This window comes from Sceloporus occidentalis, unplaced genomic scaffold, assembly GCF_023333645.1.
Source record: "Sceloporus occidentalis isolate IW3139 unplaced genomic scaffold, rSceOcc1.0.p SCAF_2, whole genome shotgun sequence".
In the NCBI taxonomy this organism is placed as follows: domain Eukaryota; kingdom Metazoa; phylum Chordata; class Lepidosauria; order Squamata; family Phrynosomatidae; genus Sceloporus; species Sceloporus occidentalis.
Window position 1 is genome coordinate 54,788,103 of NW_028316982.1, and position 16,384 is coordinate 54,804,486.

The 16,384-nt window shown below is 42.0% G+C and overlaps 1 protein-coding gene across 5 annotated transcripts in view; it reads right to left on the reverse strand.

Annotated features, from left to right (window-relative positions):
- The window catches only part of STAG1 (STAG1 cohesin complex component), a 195,302-nt gene that overhangs the window by 124,327 nt on the left and 54,591 nt on the right, over positions 1–16,384 (reverse strand). The window lies entirely within an intron of this gene.

The window sequence follows — 16,384 nt, forward strand, 5'->3', positions numbered from 1 at the left end:
ATAGCTGGCAGTACCAAAAAGAAAAAGTTAAATAAATAAATATTTTTAAAAATACCATTCCAGAATAAAATTACTATTAACAATGATATCAGGTCTTTGTATATCCAGTTTGGGGATTTGAAGTCCACTGCTCCACAATTTTTTTTAGAGTCTACTGCACATTTTCTGTTCAGAGGTATTGAAATCCAATCTCCCCAATAACAGTTTTAACTTTAAAAATACTGAAAAAACAATTTGCTATATGCTTATTTGTGTCAAACTAAACATCTTTTCCTATATTCACAGTTACTGCATAAACACTTCATCCCTTAAAATTCTAATTACAGATAAACCAAGATGTTAAGAACAAAGACCCAAGGACGTAATTCTACAACAATTTATATCCTCTCAATTCTTTAAACCACACCAAAGCTAAATATGAATTGAGTGTAGTTAATATGCAGCTTTAAAGTGGGAAGAGTTTCAGTGTAGGTTTAGGTAAGCATACATTTCCACATAATTCACTTACTACCCCCATTCTCTTGGCTAGTGTGCAACAGCCTTCGGTCAAATTCTAAATTCCCTGCCTAAGTAGCTGTAGTGGGAAGCAAACCTTTTCAAGCTTCGAACACAGAGCTATGTATGGGAACAGGGGACTAGATGGGATCATACTAAGTTTGCAATCAAGTAGGGAGGGGGACAATAGGTAACTTACTTGTAGCTGTGTTCAACAGCAAAAACACACATCTGGACTGCTTTCTGCTCATGCAGAGCCATACAATCAGACACGTCTAGAGCTGAGCAAGTGTTTGGGAAGGAATCATGTTTTCACATGCGTGGCTTTTCCCACAGTTCTGAGTAAGCCACAGAACTAGAACTGGTTAGGAGATTTTTTGCATTTTCTCCTCCCCTCCTCAGATAGCTGGGATTTTCCTGCATGCAAATCCTGCTGTCTCCCCTCAAACATCCCATTTGCTCCTACTGAATCACAGGGTAATAACTTTGCAAATTGGTAAACTAAACATGTGATTCAGATCACTCCCCCTTTTGGGAAGTTCTCTCTCACACAATGATTTTCTCTTTCCCTGTTGGATTCCCAATCTTCCTCCTTTCTCAACTTGCTTTGGAAAAATGGTGAGACAAAGATTTCTTCTTTACCTGAACTATTCATTAGCTAGATTAGGATATAGCCTCTATGCATATGTAGATTCAAGCCATTAGTAAACTTTTGTTTAAACTGCAAGCTACTTGTGTTGTTTTTTGAGTCAGTCTCAGTTCTTTGAGACACACTGTTAGACAAGGACATGTTTCTGCTACTCTGCTGATTTAAAGCTAGATCCTAACAGGTTCGGCTTTGATATTTTTGATATTTAAATATCTTTGTTTCCTTAACAAAGGCTGAAGCCTTAGAAAACTTGAATTGCTCTACAGAATGAAAGCAGAAACATAGGGTGGACATTTTCCCAAAATGGAAATTTTTCTGATGCTATATTTTTTCCATGGAAAAATTTCCACATCATATACCGACATGCCTCAGTTAACAAAGCCTCTGACAAAAATGCTCCTTTATACAAAGAGTTTTTATAACTATTCAACTCCCCCTTTCCTCCTTGTCCTCAGCCTAGCTGGAATTTTTTTTAGCAGGTTTGGCATAGGAGGACGGTCAAGGAGGGCTAGAGAAAGGGTAAAGCAGCATTCTGCAGTAAACAATGCAATAAAGCATTGTTTACTGCATTGAGACTGAGTAAAGTAAAGTAAAGTAGCTTTAGAAGAACTCTGCTCCAGCTGCTCCTACTGTAACCATATGTCCCTACCTTCAAACAGACAAGGTAAACAGCAGCAGCTACAGTACCTTTGGACGCTGTAGCAAGCATGTGTGAAAGTAAAATATAGAGAAAAGGGGAGAGCAAATAAACCTGCCTCACTAGCTGCATCCGGTATGTTAAAAAACAAACAAAACACCATAATTTGGCAATCAAAATGGAAATCAAAAGAAAAAAAGGGGAGACTGATGTAAGAAATCATCCCTCGAAGCATTATGAAAGAAGGTGCTAAATTGTCTCTAGAAGGTTCAAGGTATTTTTATTTATGCAAGGCTTACCTCATCTGTTTTTTTCATTTCACTTCTGCAGAGAGATAGTCTACATAAAAAGTTTGCTAAAATATGTTGAGCTGCCCATTTTGTTGTGATGTAGAACCTCTCCCTTTCATTTTCATGTTATTTCTGCCTCTAGTACCCTATTTTCTATAAAAGCAATGCCTAGGAACACTGCAACTTTGTTACCTGAGCTATACTTTTATACAACCATGTTTATTTATAGTTATCTGGGATATTGTAATCAATCATATCAGAAGGGATAAATACAGGTTATGAACTTCCAATTGTTCTTCTAAGAAGACAAAGTAAACCCTAGTGCTCAGAGGAACAGACTAACAAATGAAAACACTGTTAAGCTCTTTTCTGTTTTGCAAAATTTCCTGCATGTCAAGTACAAAGTACAAGTCATAACAAATGTCACTATATATACTCGTCTATACTGTAAGTCTAAAACTTTATGCCCAAAAATTGACCCCAAAATCCCTGGTTGACTTATTTACGGGTCACTATGGTAATGTGATAGCAGCTCCTTCAGATCTCCCCATGCAGTTTCTCTCTTGAGCCAAGCAGAAAGGGGCCTGGGTGACTGATTGATATTGCTGTTTGTTTAAGAGTCCCTCTCCTGCCCACGGCACCTTGCTGTCTGAAGGCTGAAATGAAAGCTGAACACAGAAGCAAAAAGCCTCAAGGAGAGTTCCTCTTGCTGCATGCGCATGCACACATACACATACTGAAGGAGCCTCAACTTTGTACCCTCGAGCTATCCACAGGTCATGTCAAAATCCATAATTTTGGCCCCAAAACTTGCCCTCAATTTACACATGAAGTCGACTTAGAGTCAAGCATATACAGTAAGTTCTAGCTGAGTTTATAGAGATTATATTCATACAAAGAATTCCTGTAATTTATCATGTTTACATGTGCTATGATTTCTCATCAGCTCATTCACTAATAGCTAAACATATATCCCTTGAATCTGGGCTTCTTACCAGGACTGGCTAAAGCAAAAATCAGGGGAAGATAACCACAAGATAGTATGCCAGGCAAATTAAACACTTGTATAAATTAAACAACAGGATGAGGAATCCAAGCCAGTAAACACCCTTCTCAATCATACAATAAGCTTAGATACACTTCACTTAATGTCTTAATTTTCTTAGAAACCAACTTAACATTCTACTAAAACTATATGAGATAGCTGGAGCCAGGATTAGTGTTCACACATTTGAATATAAACTGACTTTCGTTGGAACTGTTATTTGTAAATGTTTCGGCGCAATCCTTCTCATGGACACAACAGCAGATCTTCCCCCTCTCTAGATCTGACATTCAGACTAGCTAAATAGCTGAAAACTGTGTGATGTAGCTGCCCAATAGTCTTTTGAGGCTTTGGAAATAAAACTATTCACAGGATGAGAAGACGGTAGATGTAAGAGGATCACGAGGGGAGCACATTTTAAACTAAAACAGAAAGGCAACTTGAGAGTAGCGTTACAGAGGTTAAAGGTGATAATGGATATAGAGTAGCAGCATTGAAAAGATTCTTTAAAATGGGTAGGGGAGGGAATTACACAAAGGTTAGAGGTTCTGCTAAAGGTTAGGAAAGAGAGCATGGGGGGGGGGGAATGGGATGTCTTCCTCGAGACCAATCCTCTTATATCCTTGATATGCTGTATGCACACTACGCACAGAAGCCTCTTGACTAGTATCACCTGACAAAGAAAAATTGGCAATATATACTACTGACAGTCGCAGAAAGTAGATTGCTAGCTTTCTTAGTTCAATAGCTGGAATGTTTCTGATGTGAGTGGGAAAAGGTTTGGTTATATGTAACAGCTGCTAGTTACAGAGTCATTATTGCTGTGTACCTTCAAGTAATTTCCAAATTACGGTGATCATAAGACGGCCATATCATGGGATTTTCTTGGCAATAATTGTTCAGAAAAGGCCTGCCATTGCTTTCATCTGACGCTGAGAGAATGGGGCTTGCCCAAGGTCATCCAGTGGGTTTCCATGGCCGAGTGGAGATTTGAACTCTAGTCTTCAGAGTGCTAGTCCAACACTCAAACTACTACACTACACTGGCTCTCCAGTGCATCATCTTAAATTCCATCACAGAAGAGAAACACAGTTGCCCCTCCTAACTCTTGGATCTGAGATCCACACCCTTGTATATCTACGGAAGAGTGACCTCTGCTATTTCCAATGGCACACGCACAGGGGTGCGCCCCATTCAAGCCTATGACGGAGCTTCTTGTCTTTCCTCCTAAGCCCACCCTTCAACACTCCTTTTCTGTCTCCGTGGACAACATTTCTATTCAACCAGTCCAGCAAGCCTGCAGTCTTGGTTTTATCTTTGATTCTTCTTTGTCGTGTATCCCTCAGATCCAGACCACAGCCAAGGCTTGTAGATTCTTTTTGTACAATATTGCCAAAATCCGACCTTATCTCTTCGCCTCTACTGCCAAGATCCTAGTCCATGCCTTAGTGATCTCACGACTTGATTACTGTAACATCCTTCTGGCAGGGCTTCCTCTTTCTCACCTCCGTCCGTTAATTTCTGTCCAGCATTCAGCTGCACGCATTATCACATCCGCCCACCGCTGTGACCATCTCTCTCCTGTGTTGGCATCCCTTCACTGGCTCCCCCTCCCTTTCCGCATTCAGTATAAGCTCCTGCTGTTGACATTTAAAGCCCTCCATGGACTGGCCCCTCCTTACTTATCAGACCTTATTTCTCCTCACCTTCCCACTCAGGCCCTCCGTTCTAGTTGTCAAGGTCTGCTGTCTCAGCCCAGGATTTCCTCTGCCCCATCTCGGATTCACCCCTTTTCACTCACTGCCCCTCACTCCTGGAACCTTCTTCCCCCGCGAGCAAGAGCCATCACTTCTTTAACCAGCTTCAAAACGCAGTTGAAGACCATCCTGTTCAGGGCAGCGTTCCCAGGCATTGCATAATTGTCACTTGCTATTTGATGTTCTTTTGTTCCCTGTTTTATTGAATCATTTCCTGTATTGCTATGTATTTTATATGTATTATCCTACTAGAGAGGCCCCTTCCCCACCACCACTCCCTTTGTGTCGTGTCTTTTTAGATTGTAAGCCTGAGGGCAGGGAACCGTCCAATTAAAAAGACTGTATGTACAGTGCTGTGTAAATTTACAGTGCTTTATAAATAAAGGTTAATAATAATAATAATAATAATAATAATAATAATAATATGCACACGCCTCCGTTTTCACGGGCTGGGTTCTGTAACAGATCCCCTGCAAAAATAGAGGGCCAACTGTACACCAAACAAAATGGAAATCCTTCTAAGCCAAATTATTCCACAATAAATCTTGTCTACATACTGTTCCAAGGGAGGGGGTCATCTGTCCAGAAAAACAATGTGTGCAGCCAGTATAATTATGCTAGTAATTCAGCATCCCATAAGGGTGCCACCGCCGCACCACCACACTGCCGCATGACGAGCCCCATTCATTTAAATGAGGCTCAAGCATAGGAGGAATTCCCTTTCCACGGGGGAGTCCGTAACAGATCCCCCACGTAAAGGAAGGGCAGACTGCACTCACACTATCAAAAATGTAGTGACACATATGTCAAATGTTTGACATTGTGAACAGCAGAATATAGAGTGGTCTTCCCCAAACTAGTTTCCTTCAAATGTGTTGGACTACAAGTCTCATCATCCCCAGTCAAATTAATAATATGAGGGCATCAGGTAGGGAAAGGCTTCTTCAGATCACCTATTTATAATTTCTTCTGTCATAGACCTTATTCCTCCATTGACTGGAATATATTCTACACATTCATATTTTGCTACTGAATATAATGACAATTAAATTAATATGGGAGGAACATTAAGCTTCTGTCCTTTAAGAAGTCAGCATTAAGTATCAACTTAATCTTGTCAAGCATGGCGTGCTGGTTTCAGTATTTGTAAAGAAATCCAGGAGACCAGGGTTTGAAGCCCCATTCGGCCAAGGAAACCCACTGGCTGATCTTGGACAAGTCACATTCTCATAGAATCATAGAGCTGGAAGAGACCACAAGGGCCATTCAGTCCAACCCCCTGCCATGCAGGAACTCTCAATAAAAGCATTCTCGCAGCTTCAGAGGAAGGCAATGGCAAACTATCTCTAAAATATTTATCAAGAAAACCTGTGATAGGTTTGTCTTAAGACTGCGATACACAAGGACAGGTTGCTTACCTGTAACTGTAGTTCTTCAAGTGGTCATCTGCAACTCCACACAAATGGGTTATTCTGTGCCTGCGCAGCATTTCCGGATCTTACTGGAATCGCTAGGAAAGACTTTCTGGCAGTAGTACCACCCAACCTCTATATAGGCAGGATGTTTTCCTGCCCTTTCTCAGTTCCAAAAGGTCCGCCGTAAGAGCAGACAAGGAAGAGAGAAGGACACGACAGAGGGAAGGATGGGCGAGATTTGTGTGGATTCGCAGATGACCACTTGAAGAACTAGTTACAGGTAAGCAACCTGTCCTCCTCCTTCGTGGTCTCTGTGAAGCACACAAATGGGTTAGACTGGCAAGCTTAGTCCTCTGTGGAGGAGGGAGTGTCCTGGCAATAAACAAATTATGAAACCAAAAACCAGCTAACCAGAAAGGAGAACAGCTCTGCCAAATGCTGCTTCACGTTGGTGTCTGACATCAAGTCTGTAGTGCTTGATAAAGGTCAAAGCTTGTGATTACACCGCAGCCTTGCAAATGTTCTCCAAGGGAATTCTGGAGAGGAAGGCTGAAGATGAAGCTACCGCCCTGGTGGAGTGGGCTCGAATTCGAGCAGGCGGAGTCCTCCCAAAGATCTCACAGGACAGGAGGATTGTAGAAGTCACCCATTTGAAGAAGTGTTGTGTAGATTTTGTAATCCTGGTTTAGCAGCTCAATGGGTCTATAGTTTGTTACTTCTGTTTTGTCCTTTCCCTCCTTTGGTATTAACACCACATCTGCATGGTTCCAGGAGATTGGTTTCCCTCCTTTCGCTATATTATTAAATTATTATATTATTAAATGTGTCACATAATATTTTACATATTTCCATTTTGAAGACTTTATAAAACATGGCCGTATACCCGTCTGGGCCTGGCGATTTCCCATTTTTTGTGTGTTAATTGCTATTAAAATGTCTTCCTCTGTAAAGGGCCTATTTAGCATTTCTTGCTGTTCTTTTGAAATCTTATTTATAGTTTTACTTTCTAAGTATTCTTTCATCTTATTTTGGTAGTTTCCATTTTCTGTTTCTTCCTTAAATATTCGAGAAAAATATTCTTGAAATGCCTTCTTGATTTCTGTTGGTTTTGTTACTGTTTTCCCCTTATAACTAATTTCAGATATCATATATATTTTTTATTTTTTTAGCTTATGGGCAAGCCATCTCCCTGTTTTATTTGCCTGTTCGAATTGTTTGTTTTACAATTTTTTATTTTTTTTTGCTAATTCTTCTAAATTCTGTTCTTGTATTTTATGCTTAAGTTATCTCGTATTTATATTTCAACTTTCCATCTGTGAGGTTTTTGTTTATTTTCTCTTCCAAATTTTTTAATTCTTGCTTAATATCTATTTCTTTAGTCTTCTTTTCTTTATTCTTTTCCACCACTCTTTTTATCAGTAATCCTCTAACAACTGGTTTACAGGTATCCCAGACTGTTTTGTGTTGTATCTCAGGTGTAGTATTTTCTTTTAGGAATAGTTTAATTTCATTTTTCAAAATATTGACATATTTTTCGTCTGTTATTAAGTCTTCATTCAGTCTCCAAATCCACTCAGTCTTCCTAGAACCAATGTCTATCTCAACTTCTTTCATATTATGGTCTGATAGTGTTCTAGGTGATATTTCCATTTTTTTAATCAGTGGTAATAATTTATTTGTTGCTAAGAACATATCTATTCTGGAGACTGATTGATGTGTCTCTGAGAAATATGTATATCCATCCTTTTCTTTATATAAATGTGTCCATACATCTGTTAATTTATGTTCTTCTATCATCTCGAAACAACTACCGGGGAGTTTCCCTTGGCTAGCCTTAATTTTTTTCCTTGATCTTCTATCTCTCCTTGGCTTGAGTACCCCATTGAAGTCTCCCACTATAATTACTCTGTCTCCATTTGTTTTTTTCTAATTCATAATTTAATTTCTTAAAGAAAGCATCTTTTTTCTCAAGTGGTGCATATATACAAACCACATCACATCTATTTTTTGGTTTTGTACTTCTAGCTGTATTGCTACAAATCTCCCCTCATCATCCTTACATATTTCCTTAACTTCATATTTTCTATTTACATATATTGCAACCCCTCTTCTTCTTTTATTTTTATCAGATGAATAGAATACATGTCCGAGTCAGGGATTTCTCAAATATTTTATTTCATTGTCCCATATTTTAGTTTCTTGTACACATCAAATATTACAACATTTTTTTCCAGATAATGAAATACTAACCCCCTTTTATGTGGCTTGTTTAAACCTCTGACATTTAATGAGCCAATTTTGAATCCCATGTTTATGTCTTGTCTTCCTCCTCTGTATTATCTCTCAATTACTCCCCCCCCCCTTCTTTTGAGCCTCTGTTCTCTTTTCTCTTTTGCTTTGGGTCCTCTTCTGAATCTTTTGTATTCTTTTTCTTTATCTGTTCCTCTTGTGGGCTTTTTCTTTTGTCTAGTACCTTTCTGAAAAACTCTCTAGCTTTATCTACAGTACAGATCTTGAATCTTTTTTGTTTAAATATAAATGACACTCCTTCAATCCTCTCCCATCTGAACCTTATTTCATTTTTTATTAAAGCTTCTGTAAGGGATTTATAACCCTGTCTTTTTCTAAGGATTTGTTCTGGCAGATTTTTATATACTTCAACGTCTTTATTATCTATTACTAGTTTCGTATCGTAACACTGTTGACAGAGTTTGTTTCTTAGTCTGGCATTTGTGAAGCAGATAACTATGGCCTGTTACAGACTGCCAAAATAAAGCTGCTTCGAGTCTCTTTGGAGGTATGCTATTTAAATGATGCATGGGTCCTAAGAGTCCGGAGGTCGTGCCAAAGCCACACTCCATTCCTAAGCACTGGAGTGCAGCTTTGGTGCAGCTTCCGGATTCTTAGGATGCATGCATCATTTAAACAGCATACCTCCAAAGAGACCCGAAGCAGCTTTATTTTGGCAGTCTGTAACAGGCCTATATCTCTTTCTAATTTGCTTCTTTTGCAAATGTCGAGTTAATTCGAAATGCCTTTTCAATTTGTGAATCTAAGTATTTCTTCTGCGATGTTTAAAAATGTAGCCATGTCAGGTATTATACGTCCAGGTAGCTGTTCCTTTTCCACTTCAGGAACCCCTCGGAGTTTAATACATCTTCCCCTGTATCTCATTTCCTGTATTAAAGCATTTTAATTGTCTTTATTTTGTTCTTTTGCAATAGTCTCTGTTTTCCTCTCTAGCTCTTTTGTTTTATCTGTCAGTTGCTCAACTTCAGTTCTTAAGTCCGTGAATTCCTCTGTTATTTTATCTATTTTATTTGCTAGTCCTTCTATCTCTCTTCTCATATCCGATCTTATTTCCTCACTTGTATACTTTAATTCCTTTCTTATCTCTTTTTTAAACGCTTTTTTAAATTCCCTTAATTCCTGAAGTTCTGTTACATTAATGTCCTCCTGTTTATTTATGTTTTCTGTTGATCCTCTTCTTGTACTGTAAGAGCATTGAAATTGACCTTGCGCTTGTGTTTGGTACCGTGTCCTTATGCCTGAAGCCATTTAATTTTTATTCTAATTTTTATACCCCAATTTGTCAGTCAATTTTCCTAATGTAGACTTTATAATGGGTGGGGATGAAAGGAGGTATTCTTAAATGTCAGCTACTAAAATAAAGTTTTCTCTCCTTTTCTTTACATTTACAATGTTACCCCAATGAAGCCGTAGGTAAAAAAAAGAAAAGAAAAAGAAAAACACAGAGCGTAAGTATGTGAATATACAAAATTAGGCTATCTTTCCTCCTGGATACTTCTAATTCTGCTCACTCTGCCAGTGTTACTATTCTAATTTTTGGAATGAAATATGTGTCCCTTTCCTGATCCTCTGTCTTCTATGGATGTAAAGAAATAAAAAGATTCAAGTTGCTTGCAAGCTGTGCCTAAAGGCTACCGCCCTCAACAGTGGCTGCTCTGCGGTCTCCAATTCCCTCTCCTCCAATATCTGTCTCTCAAGGCAGAGTTTGGTTAAGAGAGACATTTGAGACTCTTGACAAGCCCCCACAAACTACCTCACCTTCTATAGCGAGATGAAGAAACCTATAGCTTCTTCAGCATGTATGGCTTCAGAGACTTATAGGTATCTGCCAAGGATGGATTGGTGATGCCGAGGTATCTCCTCTCTGTCACCGTTCGCTTGCTCCACAGTCTCCGCAGGACGGCTGCTTTCGCTGCGAGGGGACTGATGTAATATGGGGAGGCCTATGATGTTATGGCCTCTCTCTGCCACTCCTCTCAGCCACTGCAAGTCGCGCCGCCAAGGGGGAATGGGCGTTGTTCCGGGGCTTTATGGCCTCTCTCCGTCACTCCTCCCAGCCGCTGCGAGCCACGCCACCAAGGGGGAATGGGTGCTGTTCCAGGGCTTTATGGCCTCTCTCTGTCACTCCTCCCAGCTGCTGCAAGCCGCGCCGCCCATCCTTAAAAAATTTCAAGTGCGGAGAGTGCATACAGAGGGCACAGAGTTCACTGGCCTGGAGTGCTGAGGTGATGGCTACCAAGAAGGCTGTCTTCCAGGTGAGGAGCCTGAGATAACAGGAAGCCAAAGGTTCAAAGGGTGAGGTATCAAGTGACGCTAAGACGAGCCGGAGGTCCCAAGCCGGGATCGGGATCACTGCTGGCAGTCTTAGGTTGGCAAGGCCTCTGAAAAATTTCTTTACGAGTGGGTCAGTGAAGAAGGATGGACGGCACAGATAGCCACAAGGTAGCATTTTAAGGACAAAATGGAGAGGCCAGATGCTGAAAGGTGATGGAGGAAGTCCAAAACAATGGAGACATTGACTTCCGAAGAGGTGAGTCCCATTGAGGACAGGAAAGTAAAAAATTTAGCCAATTTAAGGGCGCAGGAGCACTGAGTGAAGGCTTTCGGGAAGCCAGGATGATTTTTTGGAACGGTACTGAGAGCTGGGTCAGGGCCAAATCCTCCACGCCACAAGACGGAGTGTCCACGTCAGGGTGGTGAACCCGACCGTCGTGAAGGGTCAGGAGGTTGGGACGGAATGGCAGAGGCCAGAATTGGTTGTTGGAGAGAAATGGAGTAGGGGGGCAAGCCATGGCTGCCTCAGCCACCAAGGGGTGATCAGGATCACATCCAATCTGTCGGTGAGCAGCTGTGCTATCACTCTGGTGATTAGAGGAAATGGGGGGAAGGCATAGAACTTTTTGCCGGACCACTGGAAGAGGAAGGCATCCCTTCGGAACCGAGGTGATGGGATCCCGGAGCAGAAGTGGTTGCAGTGAGTGTCGAGATGAGAGGTAAAAAGGTTGACGTTGGGAGTCCCCCACAGAGAAAAGAGATGGAGGGCAACCTGAGGGTTCAGTTGCCACTCGTGACAAGAGTCTAGAACCCTACTCAGCTTGTCTGCAAGCTCGTTCTCCTCTCCGGGGAGATGTATGGCTTCCAAGATGAACCAGTTCCAAATTTGAAGGGTGACGCCGAGAAGGGTGGCCGACCTGGTACCACCCTGTTTGTTGATGTACAGTGGACTCTTGTTATACGCTGGGGTTTGGTTCCAAGATACCCCGTGTATAACAAAATCCGTGTATGCTCAAGTCCCATTAAATGTAAAGACATAGCAAAATGGTGTCCCTTATAAAAAATGGAAAATCAATGTTTGATATTTGAAATTTATACTTTTTTGGAACATTTTCAAACCGTGTATGCTTGAATCCATGTATAAAAAATCCATGTATAAGAAGGGCCAACTGTAATACACTACAGTCGTGTTGTCCATGAGGAGGAGGACGACCTGGTTTCGCAGGGAGGGTTCGAAGGCCTTCAGTGCCTTCTGTACCGCTAGCATCTCAAGCGTGTTGATGTGGAGTTGGTGTTCTTTGGGAGACCATCTGCCGTGAACAAAGAGGTCGTCGAAATGGGCTCCCCAGCACGTGTTTGAGGCATCGGTGGTCAGTGAGGTCTGAGGTTGTGGCGGTACAAAGGGGACGCCCACCAAAACATTGCGTGGGTTAAGCCACCAGTGGAGAGAGTGGGCCACTGGCCTTGGAATGGTGATCCACTTCCGTGGATTGTCGAAGGCAGGGTTGAAGACTGAGAGTTGCCATGACTGGAAGGGACACATGCGGAGACGGGCCCATGACGTGACATATGTTGTGGATGCCATATGGCCGAGGGCGACCTGAGCTGTTTGTGCAGTGATGCGCCAGAAGGCAAGGCAGCGATGAATTGCAGACCTGAGGTTGAGGAACCTGTAGTGAGGAAGGTATGCTCTGCAGGTCGTGGAATCTACGGTGGCTCCTATGAAGTGCACCCGCTGGCTTGGGCAGAGGGTGGACTTTTCTCTGTTGATCATGAGCCCCAAGTGGTGAAGGAGAAAGAGTGCCAACTCAAAATGGGAGAGGAGCATCTGCCTGGCCGGGGCCATGAAGAACTAGTCGTCGAGGTAAGGAAAGCCAATGTTTTGTTGGTGGAGGTATGCAGCTACAACCGCCATGCACTTTGTTAAAACTCTCGGTGCAGTGGAAAGTCTAAAGGGCAGTACTCGGTACCGAAAACAGTCGGGGCTGACAGAGAAGGCGAGAAGGTCCCGGTGATCCTCTCAGATGCTGATGTGGAAATAAGCATCCTGAAAATCCAAGGTGGCAAACCAGTCTGACTCCTGCAGGAGAGGCAAGAAGGAGGCCAAGGTTACCATACGGAAATGCTTATAGGCAATGAAAGACTTGAGAAAACACGTCCAGGATGGGACGGAGGCCGCCTGTGGCTTTCAAAACAATGACGTATCGAGAGAAGAGGCAATGTTGGGTCTGGGACGGAGGGAGAGACTCGATGGCCCCTTTTTGAAGAAAGGAGTGCACTTCGTCGAGAAGGGCATCTGAGGGGGGAGTGGTAAGAATAATACCCCTTGGGGGAGAGGATTGCAGCTCCAAGGCATAACCCCTACAGACGATGGAAAGCACCCAGGAGTCGGATGTTATGGAGGCCCAAGAGTGGTGGAAGTGGGCCAGGCAATCCCCAAAATGAGATGACAGGATGAAGTGCGCTGGGGAGCTTCAGAAGCAGCTCTTGCCTTGTTCTGTATCCTTCTTTTGGAAGGGTTGCTTGTATTTCTGTTTTTGTTGGCATTTCCCTTGTTGTTGGGGAGGGAAGCGCTGTTGTTGGTAGTCTGAAGACTGGTAGAGGGGTTTTTGCCATCCCGAACGGCGCTGAGAGAAAGGAGGGTAAGAAGTCGAGGAAGAAGACATACTGTATTTATGGGCTGTGTTCTTCATTTTGTTCTTGAAGTCTAGCTTCTCATCCGTCTCCTTATGAAATAGTCCCGTAGCGTTGAAGGGGAGATATTTGATGGCCTGTTTGGCTTGAGGCGTTAGGTCCGAAGACCTTAGCCAGGCGTGGCATTGGAGGGCCAGGGTGCCCGAGAGTTGTCAGGAGACACAGTCAGCCAAGTATCGGGCCACTGAGATCTGGTGCGAGGCCAGTGCATGAGCTTCTGCATGGATGGCCATGGCTGTCCGTCTCTTGTCCTCAGGGAGGACTTCATACAAGGAAAGAGCTTTCTCTCAAAGCTGCTGTTGGTAGGCAGCCATACATGTAGCAGTAGCCTTCGCAGGGACCCCTGAGGCCAGAGATGAGAGCTTGCCCTTGGTGGCGGCAGCCTTGGCAGAGGTGGAGGGAGGCTTCAAAATTTGTGCATACAGCATGGATCTCAGGCGCATCTCCCTATTCTTTCTGGCCTGCGGTGTGAAGGCCATGCAGCGAGGGCAGGAAGAAGGGACATGGCCCTCGCTCAGGCAGAGGAGGCACAAGGAGTGTCCGTCAAATGCTGGGATATTTGTCCCACATTCACAGCACTTCTTAAAAGAGTGCGCAGACATCTTTAGGCCAAAGCCGAGGGATAAAGAGAGAGAAAGTGTTACCATTAATCAGAGTCCAAAACCAAGTCCAAATCACAATCCAAAGAGTAGTCAAGGTCAAACGAAGTCAGAGCAAATGCAGGAAACGAAAGCAAAAGCTAAGGAATAATAATAATAATTATTATTATTATTATTATTATTATTTATATCCCACCTCTTCCGCTTTGAGGATCGAGGCGGGTAACAGCCAAGTGAATACAATACAAAAAGGAAGGAGAGATTCTAAGCGAGGTTCCTAAACTGCTCACACGGTGGACAAAAGGAACTGAGAAAGGGCAGGAAGACATCCTGCCTATATAGAGGGTGGGCGGAGCTATGCCAAAAAGTCTTCCCTAACGATTCCAGTAGGATATGGAAATAGTGCGCAGTCACAGAATAATCCATTTGTGTGCTTCGCAGAGACCACAAAGAAGAAGTGACTTTGTCTCTGTAGGTTGTTGTTCTTGTTAACTGCCCTCAAATCATCCCTGAGCTAATGGAGACCCTGTGGATAAAATATCTCCATCCTTCACTGCTCTGCTTAAGTCTTGTAGATTCATACCCATGATCTCCCTAACTAAGTCTAGTCATCTAATGTGTGGTTTCCCTTTCTTTCTACTGCCCTCCACATTTATTAGCATTCCTGTCTTTTCTACTGAGTCATGCTTTCTCATAATGTGGCCAAAGTGTGACAGCCTTAATTTGATCATCTTGGCTTCCAGGGAAATTTTTGGATTTATCTGCTCAAGAACCCATTTGTTTGTCTTTTTAGCTGTCCGTGGTATCAACATTTTTTTCCAGAACCACATCTCAAATGAACATTTCTTCTCAATCCACTTTCTTTACTTTCCAGCTCTCACATCCATATATTGAGATGGGGAATACAATGGCTTGGACAATTCTAACTTTAGTGTTCAGTTGAAAATCTTTACATTTTAGGATCTTGTCTAGTTCTTTCATAGCTGCCTTCCCAATCCTAGTCTTCATCTAATTTCTTGACTGCAGTATCCATCCTGATCAGTATTTGATCCAAGGTATGTGAACTCTTTAACTATTTTGATTTTTTCACTGGGTAGGTTGACTTTATGTACAGCTTGGGTCCAGGTTATTTGAAGAACCGCACCATCCTTTACAAACCCACTAGAACACTGAGATCATCAGGAAAGGCCCTTCTCTCTGTCCCACCACTCTCTCAGGCTTGTTTGCTGGAAACGAGGGAAAGGGCCTTCTCAGTGGCTTCTCCCAGGTTGTGGAACTCCCTCCCTAGAGAGGACAAGTTGGTCCCATCCCTGCTGTCCTTTTGGTGGCAGATTAAAAACATTCTTATGCTACCAGGCTTTCTCTGACTGACAATCTTTTATGTATTTTGGCCCATATCCTATTTGTATTGAAGGATTATGGCAAGAAACAGTATCAACAGTGATAGAGCACATGAACACTTCAAGTTTATTATAAATGAGAGTGGTACTCAAACGTTTCACACTTAGTTATAAGTAAAACTATGATTAGGTGTTACAACTTGAACTACACCTAGCTTTTATTCAGTAGTCATGCTCTGTCCACTACCACAAAACCTGTTCGGTTTTGGAAACTAAGCAGGGTCAGCTCTGGTTAGCACTTGAATGGGAAACTGCCAGGTTGTATTTTAGAGGAAGGAACTAACAAAACCACCTCTGAGTATTCCTTGTCTAAGAAAACCCTTGGGGGTCACTGTAAGTCAAAAGATGATTTGAAGGCACATATACACACAGTAGATAACAACTTTAAAATAACAAACTGCCTGACTGAGATTAATATATCATAAAATTTTAGTCAATGTTTTGTCCCTGAAGTCTAATTTTAATCCAGTTCCAATTTGTGTTCAAAAAATTCCAAATAATTTGGAATACATCTTGGTGTAGTGTAGCTTCTTCACTTTGGAATTCATACACTTTCAACAGCTTCCAAATTATACTTCCATTGCAAAGACTAGCATGAAAATGCATACTTTAATATTCATCACATGAAGCCTTAAAATAAAAAATGAAAAATACGCCAGAATCACTTGTACCATCCTTTTTTAAAGCTGAATTTAAGCAAAACACGGGATTTTTTTATCCACGGATTCAAGCACCCACAGTTTGAAAATATTCAGAAAAAGTATAAATTCCAGATAGCAAACCTTGATTTTCCATTTTATATAAGGGACACAATTGTGC